The sequence below is a fragment of the Macaca thibetana genome, chromosome 12 (assembly GCF_024542745.1).
Source record: "Macaca thibetana thibetana isolate TM-01 chromosome 12, ASM2454274v1, whole genome shotgun sequence".
Classification (NCBI taxonomy): Eukaryota; Metazoa; Chordata; class Mammalia; order Primates; family Cercopithecidae; genus Macaca; species Macaca thibetana.
In genome coordinates, this window is record NC_065589.1 from 104007905 (window position 1) to 104025476 (window position 17572).

At 34.9% G+C, this 17572-nt stretch overlaps 1 protein-coding gene across 1 annotated transcript in view; it reads left to right on the forward strand.

The window, feature by feature from the left end:
- The first annotated feature begins 662 nt into the window (after window positions 1-662).
- Window positions 663-17572, forward strand: part of HNMT (histamine N-methyltransferase) — a 1236603-nt gene continuing 1219693 nt past the window's right edge. The window contains exon 1 of the mRNA XM_050751002.1: window positions 663-666. The gene's annotated coding sequence lies outside the window, so the exon portion shown is untranslated. The remainder of the gene's footprint in view (window positions 667-17572) is intronic.

The window sequence follows — 17572 nt, forward strand, 5'->3', positions numbered from 1 at the left end:
AGTAGTTGGGACTATAGGCACGCACCACAATGTCTGGCTAATTTTTTGCATTTTTTGTGAGGACAGCATTTTGTCATGTTGCCCAGGCTGGTCTTGAACTCCTTGTTTTTTATATCAAAAGTATACTTGCTTTTTAACATATTTTGTGAGCTATTTTCCCTATAATGCACATATTTTTACAAATGCAATTATGTTACTTGAGTATATACAGGAACTTCAGAAAGTAAATAGTAACAGGAAGAAAACAGTGAAAGTGTTTCAACCTATCATTGAAAATTACATTAATGTGTTTTATTATAACATATCTAGATGACATGTTATATAATACTGTACCTTACTCACCAATATTTTATCAACATCACTTAATTTTATAAGCCATGCTCTTTAAAATGTGTCATTGGCTTTAAAAATGTATAAAATTCTCTTCTTTATTAATGGCCTTTAGATATTGTTAGATTTAACCAATTATGTTTTCTAATATCACCACTTACACTTTTTAAATTAAAAAAAAAAATACCACTAAAACTTTCAAATTCAGTTTTTTTTCTTCTACTAAAATAGAGCAGACACTTTTAGGTTTCTGACTCAATAGCCATCCTATCTCCTTCCTCTTACCTAACAAAATTCATAGAGCCACCATTCTCCGTAATGGTGATGGGTCAGGGGAAATGGATCCCATCTTGGGGATTCTATGTTGTCTCAGTTAATCATAAAAATTCCACTGTCTTTGCTAGTAATTGGTCTAGAAATAAGCATGTGACCCAAAGCCAACTAATTAGGCATTCAGGCTAATCTTCACTAGGTCATCCAAGAAAGCGACACAGGAAGATCTGGCCTCTTCTTTAGGACATTGGTGTGGTTGGATGAAATATCTTGAAGTGTTATGACAGTTTATACCTGAGTCTCAAAGTCATAGCATGGAGTAAGGCATATCCAAGAGAATCTGGAACCGCCCCCTCTACCTCTATACTCAGCATAAGACACGATAAGCCAGGGTTCTTTAGTTATGACTTTAACAAACTCATACCCTGGATGAAGAAATGGCTTGAGACTACTTTAAGCATATAAATTGTGGATCCAAGGTAGATAAAAGCGTGGAATACAAAAAAATTGGTTAAAAAATGAATCCTTAAATATATTTGTGTTTAAATAATTATTGATGAATAATATTTTTTAAAAGTCACTGTAAAACAAAATTCTGTGTGACCAAAATACATAGTATGGAAAATGGGATAGAAAGAAAACTTAATGTATATGTAATTTTTTATATCTTTTGTCTTTATTAAAGTCTTATGAACATCATCTGAATATATCCTGTGGAGTCTTGGGAATGCTTTTAATTGTCTGATCCTATGGAATTGCTGCAGGTGGCCACACATTTTCAAATCTAGATCAAATAGGTGATTTCATAAAAAAGTAAAATTTACCAAAATTACTAAAGAAGAGAGAATATATCTAAACCATCGACTTCCTTAAAAACAATCAGATGACAATTGTGCAAGATTTAAATATGTTCAGATGAGATTCCATCACTTTCAGAGATCAGGAACTTCACCTAAAACAAATTCTTCCTTGCATCTAGCTTAATTCTTATCTAAATACTGCAGGTCACAATCATTATGTTTCACAGCAAAATAAAAAGAGGCTAAAATTATATTGGAGACAATGTTTAACTTTTAAAAACAGTTAATTGTGCAGCAAGCAAACAAAAATAGAAACCCAGGAGGTTAGTGATTTTTTAAAGCAAACTATGCATAAAAAAAAAAATACTGGGTTTTAAATACAAAAGAAATGCCTGGTTCCTTGGGTACAAATCACTCCTGGACAGATTCTTTTTGTACTGCTTACAGCTTACCGATATGGAGAATGCCTTAGTAGACTTGGAGGACTATAAATTTTGGTAATTTTTTAAAGATATAATCATACTCATGTCTCAGAGTAAATAAAAGCACCTTGAAAAACATTGTTTTTCATCAGTAATCTTATAATCAAGATATTTCACTCCACAGACTGTGCTGATATTAAATGTTGCAATGTGTATGAGATCAAATAAGGATCTTTGCTAAAACAGCTAAAAATAAGGTAAGATAATGGAAAGGCAAAATTAATAGTGGATAGGCTTAGCCACCTTTCAAAATCTTGACACAGCAGAAATATATTTGCATTGTTTCCATACCTCACTTCTCTGCCGCTCCTCCCTGCCATTTTCTGGTACTTAACATAACCTTCATCTTTTGAATACTGGTTTCAAAGCCATCCCTGCACTTACAAATAGCATGAAATAATATACTGGATTATAAAAGAAAGAAAAAAAAATCAATAAGAGGAGGGCAAAACAAAGAGAGCCATCAACAAAACAGGAATCCTTTGAAGCATTGTTGAAAGATGCAACCCATGGAGAAACAAACATTTCAGAAAACCATGATTTAAATGCCTAGAAGTCTTTTATAAGGATGGGAGAGACTCCAGGGCTTCCAATCTCAGAGTGTATAAAATGGATCTAAGAAAAGAGTTACTGAGATATCTATCATGGCAATTAATATAGGAATGATATTTGAAGTAGCTAGGCCAGGTGGCATTTGTCCCTGTCTACATGTGCTAGCAGCAGGCTGCAGTACCCTGTGCATATAGGTTAAACAAGAGACAGTGAGGATAAAGAGGCAGGGTCACATCTGTGGTAACTATTGACCACAGAAAGATAGGAAGTCTACACACACACTTTTGTAAGCTGGTGGCCTGCCACTGACAACTGACAGAAACACATTGCTGAAAATAGTACAGCTAGATCTACTAGGAATCAGAAATCAAATTCGATAGATAGTCAAGTATTCTGCAACCATTAACATCTAGTGGAAGGACCAAGCTCAACAAAGCATTTTTAATCCCCAGAGAAAAATAAATACTATGGTGAAATTTCAAAATAAGAAAGATAAAAGGAACCCCCAAAACAATTTCAGAAAATAAATTTTAAAAATCAGATGAGCATCAAATTTTTTTATTATCAACACTGGATGCTAGAATGCAGTAGAGCAGCATCTTCAAAACGCTAACCAAAAAAAGTGATCCTAGAGTAAAAAGACTATACCCATGTCAGCATACAAGTGAGAGGGAAAAATAAGAACACTTTAGAATATGCAAGGATTTAGAAAGTTGAACAAACTCACACTCTGGATGAAGAAATTACTTGCTATTTATAAGCATATGAATTATAGATCCAAGGTAGATAAAAAGCATGGAATATAAGAAATATTGGTTAAAAATGAATCTTCCAATATATTTATATTTAAATAATTATTAATGAATAATATGAAAAAGTAGTCACTGGGAAATAAAATTTCACGTGACCAAAATTAGTAGTATGGCAAATGGGATGGAAAGAAAAATTAATGTATATGAAAATTTTTCATATCCTTTGTCTTTACTAAAGTCTTATCTGAATATACTTTGTACAGTCTTGAGAGTACTTTTAATTGTTTGATTAAATTATCTGGAATTGCTGCAGGTGCCCACACATTTTCGAATCTAGATCACACAGGTGATTTAACAGAAAAGCAAAATTTACCAAAATTACAAAAAAAAAAAAAAAAGGTATCAAACACAGCATACCTGGAGGAAAATGAAGATATAGATTAGACATTAATCTCTAATATAGGAATTAGGCTAAGTACATTTTATCAGTGATATGTAACAGACATATTATTTTGTTATATTAACCACTTCAGAAAATAAGCAGTAAAAAGATAAAAAGCATTCCAACACAATCTCTAAACCTTACTTTATCACAATTCCTAAAGAAGACAAGCATAGCACAAAAAATAAATATTCAAATTGCTCTTCGTTCTAAATGCAAATATAAAAGTTTTAAAATATTAGAGGTCATGATCAATCAATGAAAAAGAGTGTCAAGACTAGTTTAGCATAAAAAAAAGTAATTCATTACATTGAGATTAAAAGGAAAAACCCTTTGTTTTATTTTTTTCTTTTGCTTTTCCTTAGTCTCGCGGGTAGCTGGGACTACAGATGGGCACCACGATGCCCTGATAGTTTTTCTGTTTTGTTTTGTTTTGTGGTGTGTGTTTGTAGAGATGGATTTTGCCGTGATGGCCAGGCTGGTCTCAAACTCCTGGACTCAAGCAATCTGCTCACCTCTGCCTCCCAAAGTGCTGGAATTATAGGTGTGAGCACCATGTTATCTTAATAAATGTAGAATATTGGCTTACTAGAAACATTGTAATTAAACAGGAAAAAAGACAATATCATTATTAAGAAGAGAAAAAAATGCTGTTATATATGATAAGCACTGTTATAGTCAACATTTTCTATTTACATTTAATATGGTAAATAAAATTTTAAAAGTATAAAATATAAGAAGTATGCATATCAGGAAAGATAAGAATATCACTATTTTAAATGCTACTAAATGTTTCCTTAAAATCCCCAGAAATAAACTGAATACAGTTTAAGACAAAAGAGAGATTGGATATAGCTGTGAAAGGGTAAACCATTTAGAATGTAGCATTGTGAAAGTGGCTATCCACTTACAGAAAAATATATCGTTAACAAAGTTAAATATATGACAAACCTAAACACATATTTGCAAAATGTTTAGCATTAAATAAAAAAGCACCTAAAGCCAATTTTTAAAATAGGGAAAAAGAGGTAGCAGAAGAAAATAATTAAGGGCTACGACTAGGTAGTTCATACAGAATTTAAAACAGCCAACAAATATGTAAAAAGAGTGATAATTGTAACTTCTTTTGTTATCTCAAAGTTTCCAGAGAAACTCATTAAACTGAGACAAAACAAGGGGTATTAGATATCACTCATTCCGAGTAGAATTGCTGTGAAGAGATTTGCAAAAGTGCCAGCCAAAAATGTGTTCTGCTAACGGTAACCGAGCACCAATCACCAGTCTGGATGAGAGGTGAAGTTTGAAGCTTCCTTAGGGAAAATTTCTCAGGAGAGAGTTGCTAGCGTGGCCTGGGTCGCCTTCTGAGCGAGGCTCAGAGCCTTCCTCATATCACACCAGGGTTTCTAGTTGGATATATGTGGACCCTGGGGAAGATAATCAGACTGGTATTGTCTTAAAAGGGAATCTGTGTGTTTGCAGTTAGGATGCATTATCCTGTACATTGCTCTCAGCAAAAATAACTATAAAAAAAAAATAAAATACAAAACCTACTGGTTGAAGGCATCAGAGAAATATAAAGGCAGCATAAATATGAGGGGAGAAGACACTAGACAGTAGAAAATTTTTGCAGCACTTTTAGGGATATTGCAAAGCAAAAAAAAAAAAAAAAAAAAAGCCAACAAAAACTACAAATAAAAAATAAAGCTCAGAGATACCAACAAGTTGTGATTCGTGAGTCCATAATCCAGGAGTGAAGAGAAATGCAGTGAAGGAAACTCAACAGTCTGATGCCCTATTCTCATCACAGCACCACTGATTCTTAGGCAGCTCAGCCTAAGAGGCAGAGATGTTGGCCAAACCAAAGCTACTAAGAGGCTGTAAAGGCAAGCAAATTTATCTATAGATTTATCTATAGGAGAAACAAAAATGGAATACAGATCCACCAAACTGGACAGATTCTTGTGAAATCTTAGGTTTTCAGTTGAGATAACTTAAAGACTACTCTCTAAGAGTAAAAGCAATTTAGAAATAGAAAAATTTATAGACTAAAAACTAATTACAAATGAACTTTATCCTGCTTCTCTTGAGATCTGATCTGATTCTACTTTAGCTACCTAGGAGAAAATAAGTAAAATCTTTTTTGAGGGAATATAGCATAATTTAGATTCCTTATAGTCATTAATTTTTAATGCCCGACAGTCATTCAAAAAATAGTATATAAGTATATTTAAAGGCAGTCTGAGACAGTATCAGATAAAGGAAAAGGTCTTCAGGTGATTCATATAGTTCAATTATTAGATATGGACTTTCAGAATCATTAATATGTTCAAGAAAAGATATGGCAATATAGAGAATTTCTGAAGAAAAATGAAAACTATAAGACAGAATTAAAATTACATCTTAAGTGAAAAAAGAGTGAAATTACAAATACAATAACAAGATTCATTAACCTCTATAAAGAGTTATTAATGCTCTGGAAGAACCATAGAAAACAGCCAGACTAAAGCATTAAAATCATATGATACAACACAAAAAGATCAAACATGGAATAAGGACAAACGAGAGAGAACAGCTCAAGAGTAACACTGAAAAATATCACAGCTAAAAATTTGCATTATTGGTGAAAGATATGAAGCCACAGATTCAGGAAGCCTCATGTACTCTAAGAAGAATACAAAGAAAATTGTACTACGTACATTATTGCAAAACTATACAAATCCAAAGAAAAAATAGAATGAAAAAAATTTTACCTTAAGAGAAGCAATATTCAACTGTTATAAATTGACTTCTTCAAAGAAATGATAGAAGCTAGAAAACAAAAATCACTTGCTAAAGGCTGAATGGGAGGCAAATAAAAACAATTTCAGACAGGAAATCAAACTAAAAAGAAGAAGAAAGGATGAAAAAAAATTATTGAGACTAAAGAAATGTGATGCTTGGAAGAGCATGGAAATTCAGGAAGAATGCCATAACTATATAATAAACATGATAACTAAGTGGGTAACTAAAAGGAAATATTGATTCTATAAAATAATAATATACCAAGAGATTTAAAATACAAGTAAAAAATACGAAAACCACATTGAGAGTGGGGAAGACAGTGGAATGAAAAAGTGAGTATACAAGCTGTGCTGTCTTCATCTGGGAAATGTGCAGCTGGGAAAGGGGAAGAGTTTTAAATTGAACAGTGAGCACTAGTGTTGATCTTACAAAGAGTTTCTGAAACTACTGAGATGAGAATGTCCTGAAGACTGAAATAACCAAGAAAATCCATGTAGTCGGCCCCTCATTTCATCCAGAGGCAGAAAAGAACAAATCCAAGGGGACGATGTTGAGTGGTTTGGCCGAGAACCAAACAACTTTAGGGGTTGGTTCCTGCATTACATCATCTTAACTGAAGTTCATTCCATTAACTTTTTATATGAGAAAAAAATGAGGTAGCATAGGAAGTAATCAGGAAAATGTAAATTAATGTATTGACATCATTTTTTACAGGTTAGATTGGCAAAATTTAAGAGACTGATAAAAATCCATTTTTGTAAAAATGAAGGGAAGTTAGAACTTGTCCACAATGTTGATAAGAATGTCAAGAAATAGTTTTGGAAAGTAATCATATATATATACATACGTACATATAGATACAAGACTATAAACAGAGATATGCAACATTTCAAAATAAGTTTTTCTAACTTAAAAATAAAAAACAAGTTTAGAATAATATAAGAATATAAGCTCCATGAAATCAAAAGCAATCTAAAGAAGGGTTTGGAACATGACAGTCATTCTATAAATATTTGTTGAATGAATAAGTTTCTATTTATGTACAAAATGGAGGAAAATAAAGATATATTTAAATATTTAATTTTGTATAATTATGTATTGTGTGAATTTTTGAAATAAAAAATTTAATTACTCAGCACTTAAAGTAAAATAAAATACATTGTAAGTTAAAAGTACATGCTTTATATATACTAGTTCTAACATTCTGCAGCGTGAACAAATCTACCAACCTACTAATCTGCTAACATCTCTGGACATCTTTTAAATGAAGATAATAAAATACAACTAATGAGATTTTTGTGAAGATAACAAGTGAATACCAATTAGCCAGCTGCTTGACACATTATACAGAGTCATTAAATGGTGGCAGGATATTATTTATCACTCTCCTAACCTCCAATGTAACCCAATGTCCTTTGCTGACCTTTTTTTAATCCAAGTTTCTCCAAGATGGAACCTCATCCAGGACCGACATAATGAGCTATGCCATCACTTTAGAATATCTCCCTATTCAGTGAACCTATTTATTAATGACTTTTTTTAAGGAGAAGGATAAAAAGACTTAGCTGTTTATCTCAAGCCATACAACAAAATATATTTTAAGATCAAAGTTTAAATATTCAAATAACAAAAACAGAGAAAAATATGGGCAATATTAATGTGAACTTCGGATGCGTAAAGATTTTTTTAAGCTTAACCAAAATTGAATAAATAACAAGGAAAACAAGTAATAGAATTGACTATACAAAAATAGAAACCTATTAAAGACATTAGGCCTAAAAAGCTTTCAACAAAGATGCCAAACACAAACTTAATGCACTAATTTTTAAATGGCCCTGCGTATCTATCATAAAACATAAAGAAGCCCTCGAAGACATTTGGACAAAAGACAAAGCACATAATTTACCCTCTCCTCAAATTCAGTCTTATACTTAGTTTATAAAAAGTATTATTGATACTTTTTAATATTAAAGTAATTTTATGTATTGTTATTTTCCCATTCATCCCTGAAGCTAAGCTGTCACGAAACAACCCCCACCAGGTGGCACAGCATCCCCTGAGTTGTGTGCAGTTGTTATACCCTTCCCCATGGGACCAAGCAGTGAGGGAGTCACTCCACCTACCCATCACGGAACCTGCTCCCTTGGCCAGAGCTGAAACTGGCACTTCCATCTGGGAAAACAGTGCCTTTTCAGAGGCTCATTCCACTCCTAACAGTCACCACTACTGCACTCTAGACCTGGAGACCAGCACTAAAGCAGCACATACCCTTCTAGGGAAACAGTGCTGAGGGGGAGCTGTGCCATCCACCTCTCCCAGTCAGTTGCTGCACCCTGCCCCTCGGGCCCTGAGCTGAAGCTGCACACTCTCTACTACAGAAATGGTGCTTTGGTGGAGTTGCCACACACTGCCTCTCAAGAAAACAGTGCCTTGGCAGATTTACTCCAAAAATCCCTCTCAGTCACTGCTGTCCCCTGCCCCATGGTACTCAAATTGAAGCTGCACAGTCCCTCCCAAAGAAATAGTGCTTTGGTGCAACTACTCCATAAACCCCTCTCTGTCACTGCTGCATCCTGTCCCCCTGTGCCAGAGCCGAAGCCATGCAGGACACCCCGGGGAAATAGTGCCTTGGCCATCCAGAGCAGTCATGCCCCGCTGTGCCCCAGCTAAAGCAGAATCTTGCTTCCTGAGAAAATGGTACTTTTGCTGCTGCTCAGAGCAGCCACATATCTTTGAGGCTAAGTTGGAGCAGTTCGCTAACTCCCAGTAAACGGCGTCTTGGCTGCACACTCTAATACCTAAGCTGAAGCAGCACCCTGCAACCCAGGAAAACCACACCTGGGCCATCCAGAAAAGTCATGCCCCCCACACCTGAGAGGAAGTGGGACAGCAACCCTTAGGAATCAGTGCCTTGGCTGAGTGAGCAGCTATTCATCCCAGGGCTGAGCTGACCTACTACCACGTATCACGGGGAAACAGGAGAGTGGTATGAGGCATTCTCCCCCACAAGCCAAATAACTCTGATACCTTATTTCTCTGGACCTGGACTAGTAACCTAGATTTGGAGTTGCTGATACACCCATTTCCCTGGGTAGTGGAGTCACTGTTGTGCTGCTTCCTGACCCCAAGGGCTCAAACAACAGCTATGTTCTGCAATTCTGAGGTCTTTGCTGCTGCTGAGCTTGGCCTCACAGAGTCTAAGATACTGCTAAGCCCTGCCATTTCAAAGTCTAAAATCACTCCTACATGGAGTCTCATTCCCTGGGACTCCAGTGCCACTGAGCCCTGTTACTCAGGTTCTTGAATTACAGTCATACACTGCCTCCCAGGCCCAAACCTTCAGAGCACCTTTTCTTCTCCAGAATTGGGCCAGTGCTATACTCTGACCCCAAGGGTAGAATCACCACTACAATGCAGCCTCTCGGGCCCAAACTACTAGGGCATACCCCAGAGTCACAGATCTTGACTCTGTGGGCAACATAAATCCAACCTAGCCACAGAAAGCAAACCTGAACCTTAATTCCCAGTGTTACAATAGTATCACAAGACTTTGAGGCTAGGACCTTGACCCCACAGCTGCTCTGAACACCTACACCTGGAACTCAGCACTGCTGCAGCTGCTTGTAGGCCATGTCAGACCTGATAGCAAGAGCCAGCCCTTTGGTTAAGTCTCCCCATTGTGTGGAAAACAAGATTAAGAGGACCCCAAGATATCCCTTTTCTACCAGGAAAATCAACAACCTACATCACGGCCATTGTTGCCACAAATGTCTACATTCCAGGTCACTAGGGGTGCCCACAATTATTTGCTGACATTAACAGCTTAATGGATTTAAAATATAGCCCAACTGTATGCTGCCTACAAAAAACTCACTTCATCTGTAAAGACACATATAGACTTAAAGTGAAGGGATGTGAAAAGATTCCACACAATGGAAACCAGAGTGAGTAGAAGTTGTTATACTTATATTAGGTAAAATAGACTTTAACTGAAAAATAGTAAAAAGAGACAAAGAAGGTAATTATGTAAGAATAAATAGATCAATTCAGCAAGAGAATATAACAACCTATAAGCATCCAACATCAGAGCACCCAGATGCATAAATGCTATTAGATCTAAAAGGAGCAAGAAACTCCAATACAATAATAGTTGGGGATTTCTACACCCCACTGTCAGCATTGTAGAGATCATCTAGACAGAAAATCAACAAAGAAACTGGATTTAAACTGCACATTAGACCAAATGGAACTAGCAGACATTTATAGACTACTTCATTCAACAGCTGCAGAATACACATCCTTTCATCAGCATATGGAAAATTTTTCAAGATAGACCACGATAGGCCACAAAGTTTGTTTCAAGAAATTTAAAAGAATTAAAATTATATCAACTATCTTTTCTTACCACAAATAGAATAAAGCTAAAAATCAATAGCAAGAGGAATTTTTAACACTGCACAGATACATGGAAATTATACAACACACTTCTGAACAACTAATGAATTCACGAACAAATTAAGGAGAAAATTAATATATTTCTGTCAGCAGTAAACACTGACATCAAAAAAGTAGAAAGATTTCAAGTAAACAACCTAGCAATGCATCTCAAAGAACTAGAAAAAAAATAATAAGCCAAACCCCAAAATACTAGAAAGAAAAAAATAAATAATAAATAACAGAGAATACACAAATAAATTTTAGAATAAAAAACACAAATGATCAACAAAACAAAAAGCTGGTTTTTTGAAAAGATAGACAAAATTGAGACACGATTAGCTAAACTAACAAAAAATGAGAGGTAAAAGATTCAAAAAACTAAAATAATAAATGAAAACGAAGACATTACAATAGATATCACAGAAATACAATGAATCACTGGAGACTGTTATGAACAACTACTGTTGACCTTTGTACAATGTGAGCATTAGAGAGAACTAACACCCTGCATAGTTGAAAATCTACATATAAATTTTAACTCCCCACAAAATTAACTATGGTTTATTTTTATGGTTATTTTTATGGTTATTTTTAACTATGGTTTATTAAAAGGCTTACTGATAGTATAAACAGGCTATTAGCACAAACTTTGTGTATTATATGTATTATATACAGTATTCTTACAATAAAGTAATCTAGGAGAAAATTCTGTTAAGAAACTCATGAGGAAGAGAAAATATATGTACTATTTTTTTAGTGGAAGTGGGTCATCATAAAGGCCTCCACCTTTGCCATCTTCACACTGAATAGGCTGGGGGGGAGGGGTTTGTCTTGCTGTTTCTGGAGTGGCAGAGGTGGAAGAAAAGCTGTATTTAAGTGGACCTGCACAGATCAAATCCATATTGTTCAAGAGTAAACTGTATATGCCAACAAATTATAAAACCTAGCAAAAATGGAAAAATTCTTGAACATGTACAACCTACCAAGATTTAACTCAAGAAGAAAAAACCCGAACAGAACAATTTTAGGAAATGAGACAGAATGTGTAATGAAAAGTTTCCCAACAAAGAGAAACCCAAGACCAGATGCCTTCACCTCTGTATTCTATCAGACCTTTAAAATATTAATACAAATTCCTTCCAAACTTCCCAAAATATTGAAGAGAAATAAATTCCTCCAAACTCATTCTACAAAATCATCATCCTCCTGATACCAAAATCAGACAAGGACACAATAAAAAAAGAAAACTCTGGGGCAATATCTCTAATAAATATACATGTAAAAATCCTCAGCAAAATACTAGCCATCCAAATCCAGGAGCACATTAAAAAGGTCATTGATTCTGATCAAGTGGAATTTATTGAAGAAATTTGAAGAGATTCAACATATGTAAATCAATAAATATGATAGATCACATCAACAGAATGAAGTACAAAAACCATATGATCATCTCCTTAGACACAGAAAAAGCATTTTATAAAATTTAACATGACTTTTTTATTATAAAAATTATTGGTAAACAAGGTATAGAATGTATCTCAATACAATGCACACAATGGAATATTATTTAGCAATATAAAAGAATGAAATTCTGTCACTCACAGCAATGTGGATGAGTTTCGAAGGCATTATGTTAAGTGAAATAAACCAGGAAAAGAAAGATAAATACCACATATTCTCACTCATATGTGGAAATTATGAAAATTGATCTCATAGAAGTGAAGAGTAGAATAATGGTTACTAGAGACTGAGAAGAATAAGAATAAAGGAGAGGATAACTAGAGATTGGTCAATGGATACAAAAGTGCAGCTAGATATGAGGAATAAGTTGTGGTGTTCTATAGCACTCTAGGGTGACTATAATAAACAACAATCTATTTCATATTTTCGAATAGCTAAAAGAGTGAATTTTGAATGTTTTCAACACAAAGAAATGGAAACTGTTGAGATGATGGATATGCTAATCACCCTGATTTGATCATTATACATTGTATACATGTATGAAGATATACTGTACTCCATAAATATATATAATTATTATGTGTCAATTTAAAATAATAATGTTTTTAAATGTGGCAAAATATTATCATAAATAGCCATAATGTATGAATATATTTTAGGGATTTATTTTTAAAAATAATCTTAGATCATTTAAAGATTTAAAAAAAAAGTCTTATGAGGCATCATTTGCAATAGTGAAAACAGTCAATAGAGTATAAATTTTAATTACTAGTCCAGTGGTACAGTAATATTAATAACCCACTGTGTGGTGAAATATTTATGACCTAATGGTAACAAAATAAGAAGTCTGCAATATTAAATGCATACTCTAACTCAAATGTCTATAATAAATGCAAATATATTATATATATATAAAATAAAAAAATTAGAAAGAAATTAGTCACAATACTTATAATGTTTACCACCAAGTTAGGATTAAGATTGATTCAGCAAAATGGGGAGGCTGTATTCCATAGTGGGAGTGCAAAGACTCTAGAAGCAGATTCATGAGCTTTCTATCCAGTCCTGTTACTTTAGAGAAGTTATTTAATATTTCTGAATATTAATTTTTTCAAATTTTTTTAAAGTACGCACATTTGGTGGAGTTTCAGAGCACATATCAATTAAAATATGTAAAAGAATGCAGTGTAATTTTTGTCACAGGAAAGGAGCCAAATAAACATTAGATTTTTATATTCTTCATAAATTATTGTATTTTCCAAGTTTTCTACCATTGAGTTTGTAATTTTATTTTTGAATTAGGAATTTTTCTGAATGCTGATTATTCTATGTCTATCTGCTGTCCTATTGTGCCTAACCTAAGACAAGCAAATCTTCTGCATCCTGACTCCACTAATATCAGTGAACATCCCAGGGAGGAGAGAAAAAATCATATAAGCCAATTATATGATTGCTTTTATGTTTGCTACATCTGTTAGCTCTCTGGAAAAACATATGTTTAAAATTTTACTTTTAAATATCTGCACTGTATGCTTGGAAGAAGGAATGTTTTAAACTCTATTTTATTTCCCAGCATATACCATAAAGCCAGAACCAAGATATTCATAAAAATCCATGAAATTAAATGGGTCTGCAGATATAAAATGGCAAGCATTCATAGCAGATAATGGGAAATATTTCAAAGGTGAGGCTATTTCTGGTACAGTACATTTTAAACCAAGCAGGAAGCCACTTAGTCAACTGTATCAGTCAGGATCCAGTCAAAAGACAGAAACCATACAGTAATTTAATCATGGGAAGTTTAATATAAAAATTACTAACTTTGAAAGGAGATTGGCATAACAAAGGACTTCCTAAAAATGAGAAATAGTCTTAAAAATACAAGAATAGTAGATATAAAGAGAATATCAATGAAGGAGCATCCCACCTCCTCACCCCTCAATACCACAGGGCTTGAGATAAAGATGGTAAAGTTTGCTAAGGTGCAGCGCTTTCAGAACTTGCTAGAAACTCACCTTCTGAAATTCCAGGGGAAGCGCTCTACAGGGAAAGGTTGCACCTCAGAACTTGCTGCAAAGGTGTTCAAAGGTGTGATAAGGCAGCTGCTTCCTCCCTGATATTGATGGTCAGAGTGAGCAGCAGCACTCAGGTTCTGGAGAAGCCACCTGTATAACGGGAGCCTGATGCTATTGAATCTACCCATAATTCAAGAGTCCAGTGATGGATGTGTGATGCATACATTAAGGAGCCTGCCACAAGAAGCACATTGGAACTTCCTTCTGCTCCAATCTCCCTCCAGTGCCCTCTACTGATATGCTCTCTAATGACAACTGGCAAAATAAAAGTATTTGTGGGGTTTACCTCCATTATCACAGAGTAAGTAATGAAGGTGGATTTGGAACTGAGAGATAAATTGGTATCTGGCAATTTTCACATTTTTGGTTACTCAGCTTCCATATTCACCTTTATACACACATTTGTACTTTATAATAACAAACTATCTTTATACTTTCCCCTAAAAAGATAAAGCTATTCTTTTTACAAGTGAAGTTATCATCTGTTCCCCAAAATGAGAAAAAGCAGAGTCCCAACAGTCATTACATCCATCACTGGCTTCAATGAGTACTACTCAAATCGCACCACAGTTCCATGGTATATTCTATTACCTAAATGCCAAAGGTTAAACTTAACTTTTAACAAGTTGCATACAAAACAATATGAAAGAAGTTAGAGAAAAAGAAAATTGTTGGCACATGCCAATAAACACAGGTATATAACCAGCAAAAAGAAAAAATACAGAGTTACCACATTTCTCATCTCTGTAACCGGTCACAAGAACATAACTAATACATATGACTTCATTCTTCTACTATTCATTTCATACTTCCCCTGCCCTCAGTCAGAATGTCAGCTGGTCAGGATACTTTACCTGTTGGAGTAATGCAAATCTTTTTTCTTGAAAGGTCTGAGTTAGCAATCATGTTATGATTTGTTGTTGTTTCAATAGTTTTCCAGTAACTATTGAGCATGGAAGTACTAAGAAATACACTAGAGGATTTGCTGGGTTTCAAATTTAGTCCTGCTTATCCTCATTATGCAGTAACAAATCAAATTTCCTTTGGTAATTGGGAGAAATCACTCCATTAAGTAGAATAACCTTTTTTTCCTGCCTATTAGTTCAATAGAATAAAGAGACCAAGCTAACCAGGTAGCAGTTTCATCTTCCAATTCAATGGAACCAATATTGTGTCCCATAGTTGGAGCATGTTCACCTTGGAGACTAAGAGTTCCAAATCAGCAGAGTCCAAAGCTGCTAAAATAGAAAGCAAAAATTTTGCAAGTATATTATTGAGTATAATAGTAAGAAAAGACACTCTCGTTTTCATCCTTTGATTCCCAGATTCATGTCTTGCATATGGCAGAAATAGCATCATATAATGACCTTTGCTTCAAAATATGTACTTTATTTTGTATGTCAGAACCTCATCCTTTCAAGGTATTGTCTCTGAATTGGCTCTGGAACTGAGTCTTCAGCAAGCCATTTCGTATTTCTATTTATTCTGTAACTTCTGGTTGATGGAGTATTTAGAATGATTAGTTGATTACATGGGCATGAGCCATTGCTGTACTTGCTTTGCATTGAAATGAGTTCTTTGACCAAAAGAAATGCTATATAAAGTAGCATGAGATCAGGTAAGTGGTTCTTTGGGATTATGGATTGTAGTGCTCTCAAAAGCTCTGATCCCCTCCGTGATGGTTTCCTAATGTGATCAACCCACCACAAGATGACTAGGTGGTCCCCCTGAAGAATTGTGCCATATTGAGAACTGAGTATTTATCCTTGTTGCCGACAGGTTAGGAACTCAGCAGCTACATTAGCCAGGTCATACCTGTAAGAGAAATTCCATGTTGTTAAGCCGTGTGTAGTCTATTCCTACCACCTTGATGACTTTGCTCATGAGCCCATTGACCAAGAAATGGGGAAAGTGGTAAAAAGAGATTGACATCCACAGAATGTGTCATTCTGTCCACCTAATTATTAACATCTTCCACAGCAGTGGTTAAACTTTGATCAGCATTCACATGGGTCACAAATGTCTTCACAATCTGTGCCCATACTGAGAAACACCCATCTTTTCCCCAGACTTCCCTGTTGCCAATCATACAATTTTGTTTCTGTCATGTGCTTAACCATCCATACAAGCCATTAGCAATTACTTAGAAAGTAATGAAAATTATTCCTCTCACTGAGAAGAATTTCCTTTGCTCTTACCCTTCAGGGAGCACCCCTAAAAGGATCTGTAGTATTGCAGCTATCCACTTTTGAGTGGTATAAGCATATGCAAATTGCTCATAACTTTCAGACCCACTTAAGTTCAGTTTCTTATGGGCCATTTTACTGTTATAATATATATTGCTGAGCATGCCCAAACTTATAGCCAGGTGTGTCAGACTGTAACAGGCTCATGAGGGAAAGCTCAGGCCACATGATCACTTGATATCCCTTTGTTAGAAGTTCAGTCTCCACCAACTCCCAAAGCAAGTCAATACTCTTACTCAAAATAGCTGCAGGAGAGACAGCATCAATTTCCTCCAAAATCCTAGAGCTCTGGAGTGTGATTCTTTTCTTGGTGCTTCCCAGGGACTCCATGAAGGATCTCCACTTGCCACAAATATTTTAAATAATTGGTTTATACTGGACCTGCTAGATCAGGAAGGACAAAGGGCAGTGTAGCCTTTACTACAGCTTGAAATTGCTGCAGAGGTTTAGGGTCACTTCTAGCTGAATGAGAAAACACAAAATCTGCAATCTCTAGATCAAAGTTCAGCCATATCAATTAATTTGGCCTAACCTAGTGGTATAATCCACGACTTTTTTTAAATCTAATACCATTAGACTATATTTCTACACATTTTCCACAGATTTCTCCCAAAATATTTTAGTAACGTTTTGTGATTTTGTGGGAATAAACTATTTGTCCAAGGTCATAGTGACCTGTCTCCTTAGAATACACTGATATTTTATTCTAGTTATGAAATAGCAGCTATAAGGGACAGTTGTAGGTCTTAAGAAGAATGAGCTTCCTTCTTCAAGGCATCTTACCCAAGTAAAGTTATCTCTCACAGGGTTTCAAAATTAAGTAAAACTGTTTTTTCAAGTACCAGAGTGAAAAATAATTCCACTGGAAAGAGTATTGAAAAGTGATTTAGGGGTCAAGAGTCCCTATTTCATCTGGATCCAACTAGATGTCCCCACTCCAA